Genomic DNA, 25,666 nt, shown 5'->3' with positions numbered 1-25,666 from the left:
AACCCACAGCAAATTTGGTAAAGTTGCAGGATACAAAGTTAGTGCACAGAAATCTCTCACATTCCTATATACTAACAACGAAAGATCAGAAAGAAAAATTAAGGAAGCAATCCCATTTATGATTGCAACAAAAAGAATAAAATACCTAGGAATAAACATACCTAAGGAGGCAAAAGACCTGTATTCAGAAAACTATAAAACACTGATGGAAGAAATAAAAGATGACATTAACAGATGGAGAAATAGACCATGTTCTTCTATTAAAAGAATCAATATTGTGAAAATGACTATACTACCTAAAGCAATCTACAGACTCAATGCAATCCCTATCAAATTACCAATGCCATTTTTAACAGAATTAGAAAAATTTTATAATTTGTATTGAAACACAAAATACCTCGAATATCCAAAGCAATCTTGAGAAAGAAAAATGAAGCTGGAGGAATCAGGCTCCCTGACTTCAGATTATACTACAAAGCTACAGCAATCAAGACAGTATGGTACTGGCACAAAAAACAGAAATATAGATCAATGGTACAGGGTAGAAAGCCGAGCGATAAACCCACACACCTAGAGTTACCTAATCTATGTCAAAGGAGGTGAGAATATACAGTGGAGAAAAGATAGCCTCTTCAATAAGTGGTGTTGGGAAAACTGGACAGCTACATGTAAAAGAATGAAATTAGAACACTCCCTAACACCATACACAAAAACAAACTCAAAATGGATTATTGTCCTAAGTGTAAAACTGGACACTATAAAACTCTTAGAGGAAAACAGAGAAAGAATACTTTTTGACATAAATTGCAGCAAGATCTTTTTGGACCCACCTTCTAGAGTAATGAAAATAAAAACAAAAATAAACAAATGGGACCTAATTAAACTTAAAAGCTTTCACACAGCATAGAAAACCATAAATAAGACAAAGAGAAAAGCTTCACAATGGGAGAAAATATTTGCAAATAAAATAATAGACAATCTCCAAAATATACAAACAGTTCATGGAGCTCAATATCAAAAAAACAAAACAAACAAACAAACAAATAAAAAAAACAAGCTTCTTCTCCATAAAAACACCACATGGAGGATGATGCTGGTGCTTCGGGAGGGCCCAGGGGCCCTGGAATGTGAGTTTGTGGTGGCTTCCACGGTGATCGGCAGTGGAATCCAGGGCTGAGGTGGAGGCTGGGGTTGGGGTTGGGGTTGGGGCTGGGGCTGAGGCTGCGGAGCTCGCAGAGGCAAGTCTGAGGACAAGGAGTGGCTCCTTGTCACCAAGCTGGGCTGCCTGGTCAAGGACATGAAGATCAAATCCCTAAAGGAGATCTATCTCTTCTCTCAGCCGATCAAGGTATCTGAGATCATTGACTTTTTCTTGGGGTCATCCCTCAAGGACAAGTTTTTGAAGATTATGTCTGTACAAAAGCAGAGCTGCGCTGGCCAGCGGACAAGGTTCAAGGCTTTTGCCACCTGTGGGGATTACAATGGATATGTCATTTTGGGTGTCAAGATGCCTTCTATGGGGCCATCATTCTGGCCAAGCTCTCCATTGTGCCTGTGTGGCAAGGCTACTGGGGGAACAAGATAGGCAAGCCCCATACCATCACTTGCAGAGTGACTGGCCACTGTGGCTCTGTGCTGGTGCACCTCATCCCTGCCCCCAGGGGCACTGGCATCATCTCAGCTCCTGTGCCCAAGAAGCTACTGATGATGGCTGGAATTGACAACTGCTACACCTCTGCCAGGGGCTGCACCACCACCCTGGGCAACTTCTCCAAGGCCACTTTGGATGCCATTTCCAAGACCTACAGTTATTTCACTCCTGATCTCTGGAAAGACACAGCGTTCGCCAAATCTCTATATCAGGAATTCACTGACCATCTTGTAAAGACCCACATCAGAGTTTCTGTGAAGAAGACCCGGGCTCCAGCTGTAGCCACCACATAGTTTTATATAAGAAAAATAAAGTAAATGAAGCTGGGAAAAAAACAATCAAAAAATGGGCAGAAGACCTAAATAGACATTTCTCCAAAGAAGACATACAGATAGCCAAGACGCACATGAAAAGATGCTCAACATCACTAATTATTAGAGAAATGCAAGTCCAAACTTCAATGAGGTATCATCTCACACTGGTCAGAATGGCCACCATCAAAAAATCTACACACAATAAATGCTGGAGAGGGTGTGGAGAAGGGGAACTCTCTTGCACCATTGGTAGAAATGTAAATTGATACAGCCACTGTGGAGAACAGTATGGAGGTTCCTTAAAAACTAAAAACAGAACTACCATATGACCCAGTAATCCCACTACTGGGCATATACCCTTGAGAACACCATAATTCAAAAGGACATATGTACCCCAATGTTCATTGCAGCACTATTTACAATAGCCAGGACATGGAAACAAATGTCCAACAACAGATGAATAGATAAAGAAGATGTGGTATATTCATACAATGGAATATTACTCAGCCATAAGAAGAATCAAAATTTGATAATTTGTAGAGATGTGGATGGACCTAGAATCTGTCATACAGAGTGAAGTAAGTCATAAGGAGAAAAACGAATACCATATATTAACACATGTATGTGGAATCTAGAAAAATGGTACAGATGAACCTATTTCCAGGGCAGGAATAGAGACACAAATGTAGAGAATGGATATGTGGACACAAAGGGGGAAGGGGAGCGTGGGACAAATTGGGAGATTAGGATTGACATATACACACTAACGTGTAAAATACATAGCTAGTGGGGACCAGCAGTATAGCACAGGGAGCTCAGCTTGGTGCTCTGTGATGACCTAGATGGATGGGATGGGGGAGGGGGTGGGAGGGAGGTCCAAGAGGGAGGGGACATATGGATACATATAGCTGATTCACTTTATTGTACAGCAGAAACTAACACAACATTGTAAAGCAATTATACTCAAATGGGGGAAAAAGAAGAAATAAAAGCAATCTAAATTGGAAAAGAAGTAAAACTGTCACTGTTTGCAGATGACATGATAGTATACATAGAAAGTGTTTTAATAAAGTAAAAATAAATAATAATAAATTTTAAAGTATATTAGCTATAGTAAAAAAAAAAAAAAAAAAAAGATTCATCAACATCAATTTCTGTTAAGTTCCCTGTAAAACTATAAGCCTACAGAAGTCTTCCTCATGATAAGAAAATCCCTATGCTTTTGGTCCAAGATAATCTCTGAGTTGCTTCATTTCACCCTGGTTACCTTTGCAGCTTCTTCCAAATCCTGATGTAACAAATAACCAGCCTCAAATTCCCTTTGTTTTAGCTACTCAGAATGGTTTGTCTTTTTCTGATGAATTCTAATAGATACAGGAGCCTACTTATTATATTCCTAGATGATGTCAAAGAAAGGCAGGATAAGAAGTTCTTCCTGTGTGCTTAACTTTGTTCTGTATGCTGTGGGGTTTCAGTCTTTCCATGCTGGTAGAAAAGATACCAGCAAATAGGATAAATAAGTAAAATATGTGGTTGGATAGTATGTGCAAGAGAGAAATGAAAGAGCAGGGGAAGTGAATTGGAAGTGAGGTTTTTTTTTAATGATCATGGCAAAACTGGATTAAACAAGACTGTCTCATGGCATTATCTCCTTAGCTGTGTCTCTCCAATGCTGGGGTGGTGCCTGGTACAAAACAATTCTCAAAAACTATTAACCTGGAAATACAAATGTAAAGAAGGGAGTGATGTGTATGAACTAGAACAGTTGGCAGTGGTTTTATGGAAGAAATATGATTTCATTTAGTCCTTGAAGCACAGAGAGGATTTGGAAAACATTACTTTTGTGTAAGTGCTCCGAATTAAACCAATACTCTTCTCTATTTTATATCTTATAGAACCATGGTGGAGATGACATTAAGGGTGAACTGCGTAATATCACTTAGAAGTTAATGATATATTTACAAGTTGAATATATGTGTGCATATTTATGTATGCAAATATAAACAAGACATAAAATTTTCCTATTACACATTAATTCCTTTAAATTCAACCCTGCTATTTCAATTACATTTACCTCATTTTTAATTCTGCTTTATAGAAAGGTATATTTTAAACATCAGTCTGTTATAATAAGCTCCAAGGTACTTTCTACTTTGGTTCTGTTGGAATTTTATTTTAATTTATTCATTCAGCAAATATTCACTGAATGCCTATGATAGGGCAAAGATATAACAATGCCTACCATAGTTTCTGAAGATATGACATTTTATCAGAAAAGATGGGGGAAAAAAAGGAAGAATGAAAACGTGAAACGTCTGGCATGTTCAATGTTAGTAAAGGACAGAGAAAAGAAATGAAGCATGGAAGGTAGATAGGAAGTGCTTGGATGAGTGCTCCAATTTTAGACTGATGAGTCAAAAGAAGCCTGAGGAAGAAAGGAAGATTTCAACAAAAATGTGATGGAACAAAAATAATAAGCCATGCATGTACCTGAGGGAAGAACATTTCAGGTAGAAGGAAGAACAACTTCAAAGGCTTGGTGGCAGAAAACACTGCCTTAAAGACTCAGTGCCTGGGATTACTACCTTGCTGCAAAGAGGATTTCAGGTTTTATTTGGTTTGATTTTTGTACTATTTCCTTTAGTGTTATAGACTGATCTACATCATAAAAAGCAAATGCACCAATGAAATTTCCAAAATCAACCTTTTCTCTGTGTTCAACTTAATTATCTTTGTTTTTAATAGATTGTTTTCCCAATAATTTTTGTTTTTTTGAGAAGTGATGGGCAAAGTAGGCAAGAATTTTGCACTGATCATTATGCTTTTGAACATATATTCTAATGAGAAACAGGAATTATACTTTAATATATATACACATGAGTTACAAAAACAAGGCTCTGTATATGTATTCATACATACATATTTCTGTATGTGAATATATATGAGAAAGTATCAAGCTAAGGAACATATTCATATGTACATATATATAAATATATCTTTCTGGCATGTAATATTTTGATTAAAGGTATGATGGTCTAGGAGGTGGCATCTAAGGTGAAATGCCAGAGAGAAAATGCGAAAGATTACTCATTTTCTAGTGTTAATAGAAAAGTAAAGTCTCAGATTTATCAAGAGAGTCAATTTGAAAGTTAGTAAATATCATAAGAATGAAAATAATGTTGTAGATGAAGATTAGGAATCAGGATTAATATGGAGCTGAAAGGGTGATATACTTATTTTACACAAGATATGATCTCCAGAGAGCAATTAAGCAAACCTCGTACCTCCTCTTCTGACTTTCCAGCTGGTGCATATCACTGTTAATCAGTGAGTTCAGAAAAGAAGAATTAAAATAAAACCAAATTCCAAAAAAGTGATTACTCTCAGTGAGAGTGAAAATGCCTGTGTGGAAAATATTTCAAATCAAACCCTCAGAAAACAAAGCCTCTGAATTTCCAAGAAATGCTATGCATGTTGGCAGTGCAAACACAGGCACACCCCAAATCTTTAAAGTAACATATATGAGGTGTTAATGACCCACGGATTAACATCCACACCCCCCTTCAACATAAAGAGTGATTCAAAGGCCAGTCAGTTCCAAATACTTTAGCCAATCAGGAAGCTGTAGGATTATCACTGAATGACACAAAGTTAAATGCAGCAATCTGATACACTTTTGGAAGAAAACGCCTCCAAAGAACTTCATAAGCATTCAGGTTTCATTTGGTTTTCTTTCTGAAATCTAGCTAGGGCTTATAAAATAAACTACTTTTGATTCTGTGCCTATATCAAAGCATATTTGGTAAAGTTGTAAGAGGTATTTTCATTATAAACTTCTGCTTTCCTCTTCTAAAATTTTTCCTTTTGGGGCCTAGAAATTTCCATGTCTGGTTTTGTTCTTAATGGAAACTCTCTGGAAAAATGTGAAAAATCCATAGATCCAATAAATGCTTGGGAAGCTTGGGGTGGGGACATGGAGGCCTGCTTCCACTGTCTTTATCTAAAATAAGTGTAATTTCTACTCTCATTATTGTTCAAAAATAACATCATAAACCACTTCAAGGTTCCCACCAGATTAGATCCCCAGGGAGAAAAGGATGTAACAGCTACATAATCCAACAATATGAGAGGAGTGTCAAGTTAGTCGGCATATGAAAAAGCTTCATATTAAGGAGCAGAAGGTGATGGTGTCTCAACATGACAGAACTAAGTATAAACAGAGAAATCTGTCTTCCATTTTTGTCACCTCAGAACGCAAAGCCAAATTGGAGTGACTTCATAGAAGAACAACAAAATGATTTGGGGACCAAGGGCTTGATTTATGTGGAGAGATTAAAAGAGCACAGAGTAATGTATATTTTGGCTAAGTGACGGCTAAGAGGAGCATGATAACAGTCTCCAAATATGTGAAAGATGTAAATGCGTCGGGAGAGGAAGAATCCTTTGGCAGGATGCAAATGGACAGCACAAAGGACTAACCAGAAAGAATTTGAGTTAAACATGAGGAGAGAGGGGGAAAATGCTCACCATGAGAACCGATCATATCCTTAGAAAATCAGTGAGCCTCCTCATTCTTGGGACATTTGAAACATCCTAAATAAAACCTCAGGAGGCTTCCTGAAGGAGCAATTCTTTGCTGGTGTGATGCTGTGGAATCTGTGGTCCCTTGGGGCAAGGGAAAATAGGAAACACAGATGTGTGTGTGTGTGTGTGTGTGTGTGTGTGTACATTCACATGGTATACTGAATTGTGGAAGAATGGTGAAGTGGAATTAGTTGAACTTTGGTTGAAAAATAGAAAAAAATAAAAGAAAAAATATTTTTCAGCTGCATTAAAATGGGCAATTAAAAAAAAAAAAACTTATGAGTAACTAAGAGGAAACAAATCTCCTATTGGATTTTGGAGATTGACCAAAATATTAGAATCAACTCCTAAGGTCATCTTGCCCTCTCATGACATCATTCAGAGGATGTAGGTAATTATATCTCAGCTCTGCCGCCCACAGCTCCTAACCTCAAGGTTGGGAGGGGGTTGTCATAGCCTATGCCACTTTTGGAGTATGTTGGAATTTTTATTTAAACGCTTCTCATCCAACCATAATATAAAATCATCTTTGAAGCAGTTTAAGTCTATAACAGCCTGGAGTGGTGTCACATCAACCTTTGTAAATGTGGAGTAAACAATATTGATTTGGAAAAAACAGAGAAAAGAGGTGTTTTCATTCTCGTGCAACCCTTCCCTGGCCCTCTGGCCACCTTCAACACAGGCAGATGCCAACACATGAGCTAGTTTCTGAAAAGGCATCATTTACAGTCATTTTCCCTGGGAAGAAAAGGAAGAGAAACTTCTACACCATTAATGAAAGAAAAGGTGGGGGGACAGAGGGTGAAGAGGAGACTTTTATCTTCCTCTGCCCTCCTTCCCTCCTAGGTTTTGCAGCTAACCAACAGGAAGGCTCTTTACCTCTAGCAACAAGGTCAAGTGCACAGGCCCCCACACAGCCAGAGCTCTGTGGAGTGACCAAGTGCTCCAGCTGCCATCCGCATGAGACTGAGCACATCTGCTCAGAGATGTTTTCAGCATTCCTTGACCTGGGGCATGGGAACCTCAGAACATTTCCTAACCCAGGTCTCATTAGCTTGATACAATTAGATTACTGAAGAATGCAGTTGACGAAAGGCACATATTATTTATAATTTCCATTAGCAGTAAAAATTGCTCCAGACGAAATTTCATAAGGCCATCTCATGTCATTTGTCACACGATTAATCTCACCAAGGGGTGGGGGAGGGTGGGGGATGGCATGAGAGAGTCATAGGAAATATTTGCGTGACAAATCACTGATATATGTTTTAGTCTTCTTTCTTTTAGACAGGAACTGTTACTAGCTTTAGTTTACGTGGGTGTGTGTGTGTGTGTGTGTGTGTGTGTGTGTGTGTGTGTGTTACCACTGTGTGTTATTTTTGGCAAACAGATATAATAAAAATTGTAAAATATTTTGCAACTTGTGAGCTTTTTGGAGAATGAGTTCAGGGATAAGTGATTACCAGGTTGACATTTACAGTTTAGGATCCAAAATGCCATTAACAACACCTTAAAGTAATACACTGAATGAAATGGGAGGTGATTTGAAGGGGGCTGGGAGCCTTGGACTGGGAGTGAAGAGATAGTTTCCACTGCCAACTCTGTCAGGTGCTTATGTTCAGTCCTTGCAGAAGACATAAAAAAATCCTCTCTGTAATTCAGTTCCTCCGCTTGTGTATTTAGGTAGTTGCATAAAAGGAATATAAGAGTCTGGATAGATCTAAAGTCATTTAAATTAATTGGCTAATGATTAGATGAGTATAATTCTTTGTTTGAAAATTATGCATAAATGTGTATATGTATATGAGAAGAGATAGATTAATATATTGCAACATGGAATCTTAGACTCCTTTTAGGGAAAAACAGAAATAATTAACGGATTCTTTTTCAATGTGTACAACAAATAAACAGCAAATTGAACAAAATGAACTTCCTCTCATATAGCTGATTTCTTCCCTTCTTTATCTTTACTGCATATTATGAAAGGATTAGTTATTAAAGAATTCTTAGTAAGATAAAAAGGTGGTAGACAGAAAATGTTCTTTTTTTGCTGCAGTGATCTGAGGATTCTCTCCTTAGTCATGCTACTGTACAGTGTTCTTGAGGAATAAATTCAAGCTAGTTTGGACTATAATAGAATATGGATATAACAAATTCAGAGATCACAGGGTAGCTTATTCTCAGTTTCTATGATTCTCCCTAATGGACCTCAGATGTATACACTTTCTATTTAATAGAGCTCCATATCATACTTTCCAAGAAGAGGCTTATAGTAAGCATGTGGATCATTCTTCAATGCAGGAACTATAGATTGAGAATATCAAATTAGGTTTCTCTTTGCTTTTGTGTTTTAATAATTCTTTAATGAAATGAAGATATTCTACTATGAATAAAATATTGTTATGGTTGCTGGTAAATTTTAATGATGTAATTTTGAAATACTTACAATTTCTACATCACTGGTCCAAACACAGCAATTTATTCATTCATTTCCTCTATCATTTACTCATTCATTTAATGGACACTAAGTATATACAATTTAGCAGACACTCTTGGGCACAAGGATACAACATTTGTGTAAATGAATGCTAGGTTGAGGTATATTGAGGGCTCTGGGAATCCAAAATAAAGCCACTTAACATTTTTAAGATTAGGAGGGCTTCTTATGGAATGTTGCATTGAAACTGAGATTTAAGAAATAACAAGAGTTAGCCAACTGAAAAATATGGTGAAGTGGGAAACGAGGTGGTGGTGGTAAGGGGAAAATGATGCACAGAGAAAAGCTCTAAGAAAAGTGTTCCCAGGGTGGGGGGATCTCTAAGTTGAAAGACTTGGATATTTTATATTTTGATAATGAAAAATTATCCTCCGGAAAGGTTGTGTCAATTTATATTCTCACTAAAGTGCACCAGAGAGTCCATATGCCCACAGGTTTTACTAGGGCTAGAAATCTGAAGTTTGTTAGCTAAATACTATCTGCATGTGTTTTGCTCAGCACCGTGAAGATTGTGGTCTACACTGGATCAACATGGGTAGGACACAGCCTCTGTCCCTCAGGAATTTACTATCTAATTGAAACAAGAACTAAGAAGCAGAGAACAATAACGAATTACATGTATTATGGGTACAATTGTCAACTGCACTCAAAAAGTGGTGAGGTGTCTGAGTAGTAAAGGCAATCAGTAAAAGTTGCTAAAGCCTACAGGAAAAATACCCACTTACTTTATGAAAGAGTAGGGAGAGTATGAACAGACAGTGTCTCTGCATTCCTGAGATTACTTTTCCACTTAATATGTTTGTTACAATCAAATCATGAGGGCATTGCTTTTGCCATAAATAATCATTTTCAAGCTAAGACGTATTATGAAATGGTCTTTACCTGGTCACTGTGAGTTGTAAAAATCTTTTCATCAGAATTTCTCACCTAAATACTTTAATATCAGTAAACATGATTAGAAGATATACACTGACTCATTTACTAAACAATATTACAGAAAATTATAAACCTCCTATTATATATTTTCATAAACTAAAGAAAGCATAAATCCCAACACCTATATTCAAAATGATTTCAAGTGATAGAAAATACATTCTCATCGGTGTTTCACTGATGAGAATGTATTTTCAATTTCATACAATTTCATAAAGAATAGCTTACTTATATATGCACTTATGATTTACATTGAATAAAAAACTTGAGAATTAGAATAAAGACAGGACCTAACTTTACATAGCCACAGCCATCAAATTGTCCAAGTTTGTATGGCTTGATAGAAAGTACACGAGCTGTAGAATTGGTTTGATCCAGTTGGTAGATTATGCATTTTATAACATTATAAACTAGGTTATTTTACATTTTTGAAGTTCTATCTTTGAACCCTGGAAACTGGAGATCATAATAACTCTTTCACATGTTGTGGATTAATTTGTTGATAGTATCTTCCACAATTCTGGATACAGTGTAAACATGCAGAGAATAAAAGTTATTTTATATGCAAATCAATCAATGTAATACAAAAGTCAAAAACCACACGATCATCTCACAACAGAGGCATAAAAAGCATTTGATAAAATTAAACATCCATTCATGATAAAAAAAATCTTAGCAAAGTGGGTATAGTGGGAACATATCTCAACATAATAAAAGCCATTTATGAAAAACCCACAGCCAATATAATACTCAACAGTGAAAAGCTGAAAGCCTTCCCACTAAAATTTGGAACAAGACAAGGATGCCCACTCTCACCACTTCTATTCAACACAGTATTGAAAGTCCTAGCCACAGCAATCAGACATGAAAAATAAAAAAAATACCCAAACTGGAAGGAAAGAGTTAAAATTCTCACTCTATGCAGATGACATGATACTATATATAGAAAACCCTAGGGGCTCCACACAAAAACAGATCTAATTAATAAATTCAGCAAAGTAAGAGGATACACGATTAGCATTCTTTACACTGTTGCATTTCTTTACACTGACAATGAAGTATTAGAAAGAGAATGTTAAAAAAAAAAAAAAAACGCTTTTAAAATTGCACCAAAAAGCCCCAAAAACCTAAGAATAAACCTGACCACAGAGGTGAAAGACTTATACACTGAGAACTATAAAGCATTAATAAAGGAAATTAAAGAGGATTCCAAGAAATGGGGAGATATCCCAGGCTTTTGGATTGGAAGAATATTTTTAAAATGACCATACTATCCAAAGCAACCTACAGATTTAATGTGATTCCTATAAATTATCCATAACATTTTTCACAGAACTAGAACAAATAATCCTAAAATTTGTATGGAACCATAAAAGACCCAGAATTGCCAAAGCAATCCTGAGGAAAAGAAAGAAAATAAACCAAGAGGCATAATTCTCCTAGAATTCAGACAATACTCAAAAGCTACAGTAATCAAAACCTTGTGGTACTGGTACAAAACCAGACACATGGATGAATGGAACAGAATACAGAGCCCAAAGATAAACCCACACACTTACAGTCATTTAATCTTCAAAGGAGGCAAGAATATACAATGGAAAAGACAGTCTCTTCATCAAGTTGTGCTGGGAAAGCTGGACTGCCACATCTAAATCAATGAAGTTATGACACACCCTCACACCATGCACAAAAACAAACTCAAAATGGCTTAAAGACTTAAACATAAGACATGACATCATAAATCTCCTAGAAGAGAGCATAGGGAAAGAAAACCATAAAAACACATAAACAAACAAAAAACAATGAAAAGACAACCTACAGAATGGGAGAAAATATTTGTAAACAGGGTGACTGACAAGGGATTAATTTCCAAAATATACAAATAGCCCATACAACTCAAAAAAAAAAAAAAATTGAAAAATGGGTAGAAGACCTTAATAGCATTTCACCAAAGAAGACATACAGATGGCCAGTAGGCACATGAAAAGATGCTCTACATCACTAATTATTAGAGAAAACAAATCAAAACTACAATGAGGTACCAATTCACACTGGTCAGAATGGTCATCAATAAGAAGTCTACAAATAACAAGTGCTAGAAAGGGTGTGGAGAAAAGGGAACACTCCTACATTGTTAGTAGGAATATAAGTTGGTGCAGCCACTATGGAAAACAGTATGGAGGTTCCTCAGAAAACTAAAAATAGAACTACCATATGATCCAGCAGTTCCACTCCTGAGTATGTACCTGGACAAAACTATAATTGAAAAAGATATATGTACCCCTATTTTCATAGCAACACTATTCAAGATGTGGAAAACATCCTAAATGTCCATCAAGACATGGAAACAACCTAAATGCCCATCAATAGAGGAATTGATAAAAAGGATATGGTACATGTATACAATGGAATACTATTCAGCCATAAAAAAGAATGAAATAATGCCATTTGCAGCAACATGGATGCGACTAGAGATCATACTAAGTGAAGTAAGTCAGAAAGAGAATGCCAAATACCATATGATATTACTTATAGGTGGAATCTAAAATATGGCACAAATGAACCTATCTACAAAACTTAAATAGATTCACAGACATAGATATCAAACTTTTGGTTGCTAAGGGGAATGGGAGGAAGGAGAGGGATAGACTGGGAATTTGGGGTTTTAAATGCAAACTATTACATTTAGAATGGATAAACAACAAAATCCTACTGTATAGCACAGGGAACTATATCCAATCTCCTGGGATAAACAGTAATGGAAAAGAATATATATATTTGTAAACCTGAGTCACTGTCACTTTGCTGTGCAGCAGATTGCACACATTGTAAATCAACTATACTTCAATAAACAAAAGTTATTATTTTATAAAAATGACAATAATTGTGTCAATTTTTGGCTCACAATCAAGATGGCAGAGGAGTAGCATGTGTAGTTCACCTTCTCCCACAAAACATTAAAAATCCATCTACAAGTGGAACAATTCACATGAAACATCTTCTGAACACCAGCATAAGTCAGACTGCCCCAAGGGCAAAAAAACCTCTACATACCCAGATAGGATAAAAGAAAAAGAAAGGTATTGGGACTGGGCTTGCACCCCAGGGAGGGAGGTGTGATGGAGGAAAAGTTCCTGCACCCTGGGAAGTCCCATTAGCAGCAGAGAGATCAGCCTGGACAGAAGGGGAGCATTGGAGCCTAGGAGGAGAGCACAGTAACCAGTTCATGGAAGGTGAAATGGAGAGTAACCTGCACAACAGGTCAGCAGCGCCACCCTGCTCTTCCCAGCCTAAGATGCTCAATCATCAGTGTGTGTGGGGCTGAGTGCTGAAGCTCAGGCTTCAGTGGTCAGACCTAAGGAGAGGACCAGGATTCACTGTGCAGACAGCCTGAGAGGCTGGACTATGGCAACTGAGGGTCTACTAGGAAGAAGACTAGACCTGCCAGAGAGACAAGGCACTATTATTGGGGGGGTGCATGAGGATAGAGTTGGGACATCATAAGAGCTTCTTACCCTCTGAGCACTCTCAGGCAACATGACACCACCGACAGGAGCTCTGGTGGTGAGCATGAATCGCTGCCACCATTGTGGGCTTCAGAGGTGGACGTGGGCTGCTTATGCCACTACAAGACCCACGAGCTGGTGCAAAGTGTGGCCCTTGCTGTCTCAGGAGTGTAGGGCCACAGCAGCCCCAAAAGACCTGTGAGCGGGTGTCAAGCTCTGTCCCTGCTGTGCCAGCAGTGTGCTGGCTGCAGCCACAACTATGAGTCCTATGAGCAGGCACCAAGTGCTGCCCCTGCCATCCCAGAAGCATGCAAGGGCTGTCACACCTGCACACCCCAAATCAAGGGGATAATAGCCAGCACATGCTGAGGAAAGCAGCATCAAGCATCCAAACTAAAAGCAGCCCTTCAATTCTGGACAAGATGGTAGAGTAGAAGGACTTGAGCTCACCTTCTCTTATGAAACCACTAAAATCACAAGTAACTACTGAACAACCATTGACAAAAAAGACTGGAACCTACAAAAATAGTTTACATTCAATGACAAAGAAGAAGCCACAACAAGATGGTAGGTGGGGCACTTCTGTGATGTAATCACATATTTTAATGACAGGTGAGAGTTCTGAGGCCCACATCAGGCTCCCCAGCCTGAGGGTCTGGCATTGGCCCCTGCCCAGAGCATTTGGCTTTGAAGGCCAGTGGAACTTAAGTGTAGGAGCTCCACAGAACATGGGGAAACAGAAACTCTATTCTTGGAGGTTGCACACAAGGTTTCACGTACACTGAGACCCAGCACATAGCTTTAACTCCATAGTAGCCAGGAATGGACCTATCTATGAGTCTTAGAGGGTCTGCTGGGGAGGCAAGGGTTGGCTGTGCCTCACTGAGGGGCAAGGACACTGGTGGCAGAAGCCCCAGGGAAGACTGATCACTGCGAGCTCCACAGAATGTCACTATTTGGGCAACAAGACCTGGCCCTACCCAACAGCCTACAGGTGCCAGTGCTGGAATGCCTCAGACCAAACAACCAGCAGGATAGGAACACAGCCTCATCCTTCAGCAGACAGTCTGCCTAAAGCCATACCAATCTCATAGCCACCTCTAAGCACATCCCTTAGTATGGCCATGGAAAGAGATCAATAAGAACCACCTCCACCACCAGTGGGTAGGCACCAGTCCCTCCTGCTAGGAAGCCTACACAAGCCCCAGGATCAACCTCACCCACCAGGGGGCAGACACCAGAAACCAGAGTTAGCTACAATCCTGTAGCCTGCAGAAAGGAGAACACAAACACAGAAAGTTGGACAAAATGAGAAGGAAGAGAAATATTTTCCAGACAAAGAAACAAGATAAAAACCCACAAGAAAAACTTAGTAAAGTGGAGATACACAATCAACCTAAAAAATAATTCAGAGTAATGATAGTAAAAATGATCCAAGGTCTCAGAGAAAGAATGAAGGTATAGACTGAGAAGATAAAAAAAAAGTTTAAGACCTAGTTTTAAAGAACAAAAAAACAGAGATGAACAATACAATAACTGAAATGAAAAATACACTAGAAGGAATCAATAGCAAAATAAATGAGGCATAAGAAGGAATAAGTGAGCTGGAAGACAGAATGGTGGAAATCAGTGCTGTGAAACAGAAATTTAAAAAAAAAGAAAGGAAATGAGGACACTCTAAGAGAGCTCTGGGACAACATTAAATGCAACAACATTCACATTATAGGGGTTGCAGAAGGAGAAGGGAGAAAGAAAAAACCTGAGAAAATATGGGAAGAGATAATAGCTGAAAACTTCCCAAACATGCGAAAGGAAGCAGTCACCAAAGTCCAGGAAGCACAGGGAGTCCCGGGCAGGATAAACCAAAGGAAGAACACGCCAAGACACATAGTAATCAAACTGACAAAAAATAAAGATAAAGAGAAAATATTAAAAGCAACAAAGGAAAAGCAACAAATAAAATACAAGGGAATTCCCATAAGGTAGTCAGCTGATTTCTCAGCAGAAAAACTACAGGCCAAAAGGGAATGGCATTATATATATATATTTATAGTGACAAAAGGGAAGAACCTACAACTAAGAATACTTTAACCAGCAAGTCTCTCATTCAGATTCAATGCAGAAATCATAGGCTTTAAAGATAAGCAAAAGCTAAGATAATTCAGTACTACCAGACCAGCTCTGCAAAAAATATTAAAGGAACTTCTTTAGGTAGAAAAGAAAAGGCCACAACTAGAAACAAGAAAATTATGAATAGAAAAGCTCACCAGTAAAGGCAAACATACAGTAAAGGTAGGAAATCATGCACACATAATATGATATCAAAACCATCAATCATGAGGAAGGTGTAAATGCAGGATATTGGAAATGCATTGGAAACTGAGAGATCAGCAACTTAAAACAACTTTGTATATATGTCTATATATATATATATATAAACTGTTATATCAAAACCTCATGAAAAAACAAGCCAAAAAGTATAGTTGGTTCACATACACAAAAATAAAATAAAATAATAATCAAAAGCAATCCAAACACAATGCTGAAGATAATCATCAAAAGGGAAGTGAAAAAAAGAGGAAGGGAAGAAAAAAGATGTACAAAAACAAATTTAAAACTGTTAAGGAAGTGGCACTAAGAATATACATATCGATAATTACTTCAAATATAATGGATTAAAAACTCCAACCAAAAGACATAGACTGGCTGAATGGATACAAAAACAAGACCGTATATATTGTCTACTAAAAGAACCAGTTCAGATCTAGGGACACATACAGACTGAAAGTGAGATGATGGGAAAAGGAATTCTATGCAAATGAAAATCAAAGGAAAGCTGGAGTAGCAATACTAATATCACACAAAATCAACTTTAAAATAAAGACTGTTACAAGAGACAAGGAAGGACACTATAAAATGGTCAAGGGATCAATCCAGGAAGAAGATATAACAATTGTAAATACATACGTACCCAATATGGGAGTACCTCAACATATAAGGCAAATGCTAACAGCCATAAAAGAGGAAATCAAAAGTAATGTAATAATAGTGGGGGACTTTAACACTCCACTTTCACCAATGGACAGATCATCCAGACAGAAAATTAATAAGGAAACACAAGCCTTAAATGACACATTAGACCAGATAAGACTTAATTCATATTTTTAAGACATCCCATCCAAAAGTAGCAGAATACAGTTTTTTTCTCGAGTGCACATGGAACACTCTCCAGATTAGAACATATCTTGAGCCATAAATCAATCCTCAGTAACTTTAAGAAAATTGAAATCACATCAAGCATCTTTTTCAGTCACAATACTATGAGATTAGAAATCAACTGCAAGAAAAAAAAAAAACTAAAAAACACAGACACATGGAGGCTAAACAATATGTTACTAAACAACTGTGGATCACTGGAGAAATCAAAGAGGAAATAAAAAAAATGCCTAGAGACAAATGAAAATAATGAAAATGAAAGCATGATGATCTAAAACTGATTGGACACAGCAAAGGCAGTTCTAAGAGGGATGTTTATAGCAATACAATCCTACCTTGGGAAACAAGAAAATCCTCAAATAAACAACCTAACCTTACACCTAAAGTAACTAGAGAAAGAAAAACAAACAACACCCAAAGTAGTTACAAGGAAAGAAACTATAAAGTTCAGAGCATAAATAAATGAAATTGAGACAAAGAAAACAATAGAAAATAAACTAAAAGTTGGTACTTTGAAAAGATAAACAAAATTGATAAACTTTTAGCCAGATTCATCAAGAAAAACAGGAAGAGGGCTCAAATCAATAAAATTAGAAATGCAAAACAAGAAGTTACAACAGACATCACAAAAATACAAAGGATAATAGAAACTACTACAAGCAATTATAAGCCAATAAATGGACAACCTAGAAGAAATGGACAATTCTTAGAAAGCTCTAATCTCCCAAGACAGAACCAGAAAGAAATAGAAAATATGAACTGACCAATCAAAAGTACTGAAATTGCAACACTGATTAAAAAACTTCCAACTTCGAGAAGAGTTAACACCTATCCTTCTCAAACTCTTCCAAAATATTGCAGAAGGCAGAACACTCCCAAACTCATTCTACGAGGCTACCATCACCCTGATATCAAAACCAGGCAAAGATGTCACAAAAAAAGAAAACTACAGACCAATATCACTGATGAATATAGATGCAAAAATCCTCAACAAAATACTAGCTAACAGACTGCAACAGCACATTAAAAAAATCATACACCATGATCAAGTGGGGTTTATCCCTGGGATGCAAGGATTCTTCAATATACGCAAATCAATCAATGTGATACATCATATCAACAAATTGAAGGATAAAAACCATATGATCATCTCAATAGATGCAGAAAAAGCTTTTAACAAAGTTCAACATCCATTTATGATAAAAGCTCTCCAGAAAATGGGCATAGAAGGAAATTACTTCAACATAATCAAAGCCATATATGAGACACCAAAAGCCAACATCGTTCTCAATGGGGAAAAACTGAAAGCATTCCCTGTAAGAACAGGAACAAGACAAGGGTGTCCACTCTCACCACTATTATTCAACATAGTTTTGGAAGTGTTAGCCACAGCAATCAGAGAAGAAAAAGAAATTAAAGGAATCCAAAATGGAAAAGAAGTAAAATTGTCACTCTTTGCAGATGACATGATATTATATATAGAAAACCCTAGAGACTCTACCAGAAAACTGCTAGCACTAATTGATGAATTTAGTAAAGTAGCAGGATACAAAATTAATGCACAGAAATCTCTTGCATTCCTATACACTAACAACGGAAGAGCAGAAAGAGAAATTAAGGAAACTCTCCCATTCACCATTGCAACAAAAAGAATCAAATACCTAGGAATAAACCTGCCTAAGGAGGCAAAAGATCTGTATGCAGAAAACTTTAAGACATTGATGAAAGAAATCAAAGATGACACAAACAGATGGAGGGACATACCATGTTCCTGGATTGGAAGAATCAACATCGTGAAAATGACTGTACTACCCAAAGCAATTTACAGATTCAATGCAATCCCGATCAAATTACCAATGGCATTTTTCACAGAACTAGAGCAAGAAATCTTACGATTTGTATGGAAACGCAAAAGACCCCGAATAGCCAAAGCAATCTTGAGAAGGAAAAATGGAGTTGGTGGAATCAGGCTTCCTGATTTCAAACTATACTACAAGGCCATAGTGATCAAGACAGTATGGTACTGGCATAAAAATAGAAAGGAAGATCAATGGAATAGAATAGAGAACTCAGAAGTAAGCCCAAACACATATGGGCACCTTATATTTGACAAAGGAGGCAAGAATATACAATGGAAAAAAGACAGCGTCTTCAATAAGTGGTGCTGGGAAAACTGGACAGCAACATGTAAAAGAATGAAATTAGAACACTTCCTAACACCATACACAAAAAGAAACTCCAAATGGATTCAAGATCTACATGTAAGGCCAGACACTATAAAACTCCTAGAGGAAAACATAGGCAGAACACTCTATGACATCCATCAAAGCAAGATCCTTTTTGACCCACCTCCTAGAATCATGGAAATAAAAATCAAGAATAAACAAATGGGACCTCATGAAACTTAAAAGCTTTTGCACAGTGAAAGAAACCATAAACAAGACTAAAAGGCCACCCTCAGAATGGGAAAAAATAGTTGCCTATGAAACAACGGACAAAGGATTAACCTCCAAAATATACAAGCAGCTCATGCAGCTTAATACCAAAAAAGCAAATAACCCAATCCACAAATGGGCAGAAGACCTAAATAGACATTTCTCCAAAGAAGACATACAGATGGCCAACACACACATGAAAAGATGCTCAACATCACTCATCATCAGAGAAATGCAAGTCAAAGCCACAATGAGGTATCACCTCACACCAGTCAGAATGGCCATCATCACAAAATCTGGAAACAATAAATGTTGGAGAGGGTGTGGAGAAAAGGGAACACTCCTGCACTGTTGGTGGGACTGTAAGTTGGTACAGCCACTATGGAAAATAATTTGGAGGTTCCTTAAAAAACTACAAATAGAACTACCATATGATCCAGTAATCCCACTCCTGGGCATATACCCAAAGAAAACCATAATCCCAAAAGAAACTTGTACCATAATGTTTATTGCAGCACTATTTACAATAGCCAGGACATGGAAGCAACCGAAATGCCCATCAACAAATGAATGGATACAGAAGATGTGGCATATATACACAATGGAATATTACTCAGCTATAAAAAGGGATGAGATGGAGCTATATGTGATGAGGTGGATAGAACTACAATCTGTCATACAGAATGAAGTAAGTCAGAAAGAGAAGGACAAATATTGTATGCTAACTCACATATACAGAATCTAAAAATGGTACTGATGAACTCAGTGACAAGAACAAGGATGCAGATACAGAGAATGGACTGGAGAACTTGAGGTATGGGAGGGGGCGGGGGGTGAAGGGGAAACTGGGATGAAGCGAGAGAGTAGCACAGACATATATATACTACCAACTGTAAAATAGTCAGTGGGAAGTTGTTGTATAACAAAGGGAGTCCAACTCGAGGATGGAAGATGCCTTAGAGGACTGGGGCAGGGAGGGTGGGGGGGACTCGAGTGGGGGGAGTCAAGGAAGGGAGGGAATACGGGGATATGTGTATAAAAACAGATGATTGAACCTGATGTACCCCCCCAAAAAAATAAAATAAAATAAAATAAAATAACACAAAAAAACTAAAGGAGTCCAACTCGAGGATGGAAGATGCCTTAGAGGACTGGGGCGGGGAGGGTGGGGGGGACTCGAGGGGGGGGAGTCAAGGAAGGGAGGGAATACGGGGATATGTGTATAAAAACAGCTGATTGAACCTGGTGTACCCCCAAAAAATAATAAAATAAAAAAAATTAAAAAAAAAGAAGATAACAGCAAAAAAAAAACAAAAAAACAAAAAAAAACTTCCAACAAACAAAATCTCAGGACCAGATGACTTCACAGGTGAATTCTATTGATCATTTAGAGAAGAGTTAGCATCTACCCTTCTGAAACTATTCACAAAACGTGCAGAGAAAGGAACACTCCCAAGCTTATTCTATGAAGCCACCATCACCCTGACACCGAAACCAGACAAAGATACCATAAAAAAAAGAAAATTACAGGTCAGTGTCACTAATGGGCACAGATGCAAAAAATCCTCAACAAAATACTAGGAACAAAACCCAGCAATGGAGGGAGGAGTCAAGATTGTGGAATGGGAGGACACAGAATTCGTCATCCCTCACAAGTTCATCAAAAACACATCTACAAATGGAACAGTTCTCACAGAGCTCCTGCTGAATAGCAGTGGTAGACTTTGGACACCTAAAAAAACAAAACAAGGAAAAAGAAAGAAAAGAGGAATCAAAAAAAGAGACCAGCAACCCTGGTTGGAAGCTGAAGGTGAGCAGAGATCCCCAAGTTAAGAAAGACTTCCTCACAGAGGGGAAATCAGCTGGGACAGAAAAGGAACTTCAGGGGATCAAAGCAGAACACAGCAGACAGTCTGTGCAAAACAAGACAAAGTAAAAAACACATGCATGATCTACACTGTAGCTCTGAGCAATCCAGCTTGAACCCTGAGTCACCTGTTGTGAAGGGGAGCTGGATGCTGGAAAGAGGGGTTTAGAGTGCAGACCCAGGGAAAGGACAGCTCTTAGCTGTTAAAAGACAGCCTGAAAGGACAGGAGCAAAGGGCACCACAACTGGGAAAGTCTGTGGAAAAATCCTGAGACACCATAGCAAGGCATCATTGTGAAGTGAAGTGCAAGGGGCAGAGCTGCCATTATAACCCCCTTCCCCACCCACCGGCTTCTTCAGCCTCTTCAGGCATTGGGAGGGGTTCCCACTTAATTGGCTGGGGTTGCTTCCACCTGTATAGGCTTCAGGGGCCTGAGCGCTGCCTACCCCAAAACGTGCTTGAGAATCAACCTGGGGCCACTGCCTGAGATGAGAGTCCACAGAAGCTGGCAGGGTCGGAGAGGTAAAGCATGGGATTAGAAGAACAGATCCAAGAAAAGAAACACAGTTGGCTGTGCAGATACAATAGAAGGGACAGGAGTGAGGGGACATGCAACCAGGAATGCCCCTAGAGGAAGTGGGGTCTACCTGGAAAGCTAGGCATTGTTGAGAGGTGCATGGGGGGGGCGGGGCCTGAAACATTCCCATATGCCAGCTCCTGCCACTGCAGCTATTGGGAGTACTCAAGTGTGCTCCAAGCAGCTGCTGCTTTTGCTCCCACTCACCTGAGCAAGGATCAGAAGCCTGAGAGAGGCACACACATAGAGGTGGGGTTAAAACCAAAACTGAGCCCAAGATGCGATACAACCAAGTAAGAGAAACACAAATCTTTCTATCCAGCAGCACAAGCTGTGAATTAAATCCCCCAAATTGGCTGGGTAAATCCTGCATTTGTGGAATACCTGAATAGAAAACAAGTGTTTCAATATCTAAGACCAGTCTAGCCTTGGCAGCACTAGACTTTGTACGCAAATACATACGGAAATCAGGCCAGATCAGTCTGAGCTGGCCCCACAGTGTCCACAGCAGGTCCAGAGACCTACCTAGAGGTATTGGAAGGCCTCCTGGGAAGGTAGCCCCAGGAAAATATTATTACAAATATTCTTTGTTGGTTTGTTTCATTTTGTTCAGTTATTGGTGTTGTTGCTTTTATTATTTTTTAATCTTTTATTTTTCATCTTCTACTTTTTTATTTTTAATCTTATTTTCTTAATATATATAAAGTTTTTATTTTTATATTTTTCCTGTACTTTTTTGTTGCTCTGTGGCTTTTGTCTTGTTTTTGTTCTTCATTTTATACATATATTTCCCCCCTTTAGTTTTCAATTGTTTTTAGATATATATTCTATGTTTTATTCGCTTTGTTGTTGCTGTTGTTGATCTTGTTTGCTTGCTCCCATTTCTACCTTATTTTGTATTTTTTGATAGTCTAATCCTTATCAACTGTTCTCCTATTAGAATTCTTTTGTTTGGTTGTTTGTTCCCTTGTGGGTTTTTTTTTTTTTTCTTTTCCGTGTGTGTGTGCTGTGTTGCTGTTGCTGCTGTTTGTTTGCTACTGTTCTCGCTATTTGCCCTGAGCTTTGTTTGTCTTCTTTGTTTTTTTGTTTGTTTTTGTTTGTTTGTTGTGTTTTTCTTTTTTCTTTCTCTCTCTCTCTCTCCTTTTTTTTTAATTGGGCTGCACTGTGTGGCTTGCAGGCTCTCAATTCCCTGACCAGGGGTTGGGCCTGGGCCTCTAGAGTGGGGACATAGAGTCCAGGATGCTGGGACACCAGAGAATTCCCAGGCCCAGGAAATATTAATCAGTGTGTACATTTCTGAAGGTATCCATATCAACACACACAACCACCTGCAGGCTCCAGTGTTAAACACCTCACACCAAACAACCAGCAAGACAGTAACACAGCCCTTTCCATCAGTAGACAGGCTGCCTAAAGTCATACTAAACTCACAGACACCCCAAAAAACACCACCTGATGCAGCCCTGCCCATCAGAGGAAAAAGACTCAACTCCACCTAACAGAGCTCAGGCACCATGTCCTCCCACCAGGAAGCCTGCACAAGCCACTGGACCAACCTCACCCAGCAGGGGGCAGTCAACAGAAATAAGAGGAACTATGACACTGCAGCCTGCAGAAAGAAAACCATAAACACAGTAGGCTAGATAAAATGAAATGACAGAGAAATATGCTGCAGAAAAAGGAACAAGGTGGAATCCCATAACACCAAATAAATGAAGAGGAATAGGCAAGGTATCTGAAAGAGAATTCAGAGTAATGATAATAAAGAAGATCCAATATCTAGGAAATAGAATGGAGGAAATACAAGAAACATTTAACAAGGACCCAGAAGAACTAAAGAACAATCAGTGATGAACAACAAAATAATTGATATGAAAAATACACAAGAAGGAATCAACAGTAGAATAACTGAGGCAGAAGAACAAATACGTGAGCTGGAAGATAGAATGTGGAGTTAACTGCCTAGGAAAAGAAAGAAAAAAGAATGAAAAATATTGTTGTCTCAGAGACCTTTGGGACAACATCAAATGCACCAACATTCTAATTATAGGGGTCCCAGAGAAGAGAAAGGGAAAGGGCCTGAGAAAATATTGGAAGAGATCATGGTTTAAAACTTCTCTAACATGGGAAAAGAAATAGTCAATCAAGTCCGGGAAGCACAGAGAGTTCCATACAGGATAAACCCATGGAGAAACAGGCCAAGACACATATTAATCAAACTAACAAAAATTAAATACAAAGAAAATATTAAAAGCATCAAGGGAAAGCAACAAATAACCTACAAGCAAATCCCCATAAGGTTATTAGCTGATTTTTCAGCAGAAACTTTGCAGACCAGAAGGGAATGACAGGACATATTTAAAGTGATGAAATGAAAAATACTACTACTAAAATTACTCTACCCAGCTAGGATCTCACTTAGAATTCATGGAAAAATCAAAAGCTTTATAGATGAGCAAAAGCTAAGAGAGTTCAGCACTAGCAAACCAGCATTACAACAAATGCTAAAGAAACTTCTTTAGGCAAGAAAAGAAAAAGACCTACAAGAATAAACCCAAGGGCTTCCCTAGCGGCACAGTGCACCACAACTACTGAGCCTGCACTCCAGAGCCCTCAAGCCACAACTACTCAGCCCATGTGCTGTAACTACTGAAACCCACATGCCTAGAGCCCATGCTTTGCAACAAGAGAAGCCACTGCAATAAGAAGCTTGCACACCACAATGAAGAGTAGCCCCCACTCTCTGCAACTATAGAAAGCCCACTGCAGCAGTGAAGACCCAATGCAGCTGATAAATAAAAAATAAATAAATAAAATTTTATATAAAAAATAAACTCAAAACAATTAAGAAAACAGTAATAGGAACATACATATCTATAACTATCTCAAATATAAATAGATTAAATGCTTCAACCAAAAGACACAGACTGGCTGAGTGGATACAAAAATAAGACCTGTTATATATGCTCTCTAAAAGAAACCCACTTCAGATGTAGGGACTCATACAGACTGAAAGTGAGGGGATGGAAAATATATTCCATGCAAATGGAAATCAAAAGAAAGCTGGAGTAGCAATACTCATATCAGACAAGGTAGACTTTAAAATAAAGATTACAAGAGATAAGGAAGGACAGTATGTAATGATCAAAGGATTAATCCAAGACTTGTAAATATCTATGCTCCCAACACAGGAGCACCTCAATACATAAGGAAAATGCTAACAGCTGTAAAAGGAAAAATCAACCATAACACAATAATAGGAGGGGACGTTAATACCCCACTTGCACCAGTGGACAGATCATCTAAATAGAAAATAAATGAGGAAACACAAGCTTTAAATGACACAATAGACCAAATAGACTTAATTGATATTTATAGGACATTCCACCTGAAAGTGGCAGAACACACTTTCTTCTCAAGTGCTCATGGAACATCCAAGATAGATCACATTTGGGTCACAAATCAAGCCTCGGTAAATTTAAGAAAATTGAAATTGTATCATGCATCTTTTCCTACCACAGTGCTATGAGATTAGTAATCAATTACAGGGAAAAAAAGTGATAATAAATACAAACACATAGAAGCCAAACAGTACACTACTAAACAACCAAGAGATCCCTGAAGAAATTAAGGAGGAAATCAAAAATTACCTAGAAGCAAATGACAATGAACATATGGCAACACAAAACCTATAGGATGCAGCAAAAGCAGTTCTAAGAGGGAAGTTTATAGCAACATGATCCTACCTCAAGAAACAAGAAAAAATCTCGAACAACCTAACCTTACACCTAAAGCAACTAGAGGAAGAACAGACAAAACCCAAAGTCAATAGAAGGAAAGAAATCATAAAGATCAGAGCAGAAATAAATGAAATAGAAATGAAGAAAACAATAGCAAAGATGAATAAAACTAAAAGCTGGTATTTTGAAAAGATATAGAAAATTGATAAACCTTTAGCCAGACTCATCAAGAAAAAAAAGGTAGAGGACTCAAATCAGTAAAATAGAAATGAAAAAGGAGAGTTTGCAACTGACACCATAGAAACAAAAAGAATCATAAGTGAGTACTTATTACAAGCAATATAT

At 38.0% G+C, this 25,666-nt stretch overlaps 1 pseudogene; it reads left to right on the top strand.

Annotated features, from left to right (window-relative positions):
- Nucleotides 1-1,080: 1,080 nt before the first annotated feature.
- LOC130859303 (40S ribosomal protein S2-like) lies at nucleotides 1,081-1,944 on the top strand (annotated as a pseudogene).
- Nucleotides 1,945-25,666: the final 23,722 nt, after the last annotated feature.

This window comes from Hippopotamus amphibius, chromosome 8, assembly GCF_030028045.1.
Source record: "Hippopotamus amphibius kiboko isolate mHipAmp2 chromosome 8, mHipAmp2.hap2, whole genome shotgun sequence".
Taxonomy (NCBI): domain Eukaryota; kingdom Metazoa; phylum Chordata; class Mammalia; order Artiodactyla; family Hippopotamidae; genus Hippopotamus; species Hippopotamus amphibius.
Note: the sequence above shows the minus strand (reverse complement) of the source record. Positions and strands in the feature narration are given on the sequence as shown.